Source organism: Propithecus coquereli, unplaced genomic scaffold (genome assembly GCF_000956105.1).
Source record: "Propithecus coquereli isolate 6110/MARCELLA unplaced genomic scaffold, Pcoq_1.0 Scaffold95, whole genome shotgun sequence".
Taxonomy (NCBI): Eukaryota; Metazoa; Chordata; class Mammalia; order Primates; family Indriidae; genus Propithecus; species Propithecus coquereli.
Window position 1 is genome coordinate 2,808,560 of NW_012155840.1, and position 878 is coordinate 2,809,437.

Below are 878 nucleotides of genomic sequence, written 5' to 3' on the forward strand. Positions count from 1 at the left end.
TTTTTATGTTTTATATATATTTAAATTGAATATATATATATAAAATATATATATTCTGTATATCTATCCTGTCTATTGTAGGAAAACAGTCTGTTGCATGGCAAGAGCGATGCAATCTTGAAGCAGTCCATGTAACCTAAAACATTTGAACCCATTAATACTTTGAAATTAAAAAAAAAACAGAAAGAAAATGCATAGAGCATGCACGGGCCTTTTGCTTCATGGGCATCACAGTCCCTTTAAAATACGTGACAGAGTAAATCTGTTTCCTTCCAGTTTCCTTTCAAGGAAGTAAGTATTTCATTCTCAGAAGAAAGTTTAGTTTTTAAGACAAAAACAAGGCTAGGGAAAGCCAAACCTGATGTTAATTACAGGGGCCATTTGGAGGTGAGGATCAGAAAATAAATGTGTATAAATAAATCCTACCTTTTGATAAACCTGAATGACATGTTTCTAAAAGAAATTAAGTAAAAAAAAAAAATTAACAGAAACAATTTGCACAAATTAAACTGAAAATCTAATCAATTATAGAGAGAAAGAAAAAAACCCAAATAAAACAGGGCTCCTCTTCTGGCCAATAAATAATGAAATGGTGACATTTGTTGAAAAAGTAAAATTATTACAGATAATTAAATGAGTATGTAATCTTTTATTAACTAGAAATATTAAAGAAACTATTCTTGTAAGAAACAGTTTAGCAGTAAATATTGACATCAGATGTAATTAAACCTATTTAAATTTCTTCAGATATACTTTTAACATAAAATTTAACATCTTGTGTTAAAGAAATGACAAGTCATGTGCAATGTACTAGTACTAAAACAACATTTCTCAATTTTCTACAGAATGTCTTATTAACAAGAATCTTGCCTTCTTAT

General features: G+C 28.2%; 1 pseudogene; it reads right to left on the minus strand.

Annotated features, from left to right (window-relative positions):
- Positions 1 to 422: 422 nt before the first annotated feature.
- LOC105826983 overlaps positions 423 to 878 on the minus strand; it is a 35,010-nt pseudogene continuing 34,554 nt past the window's right edge.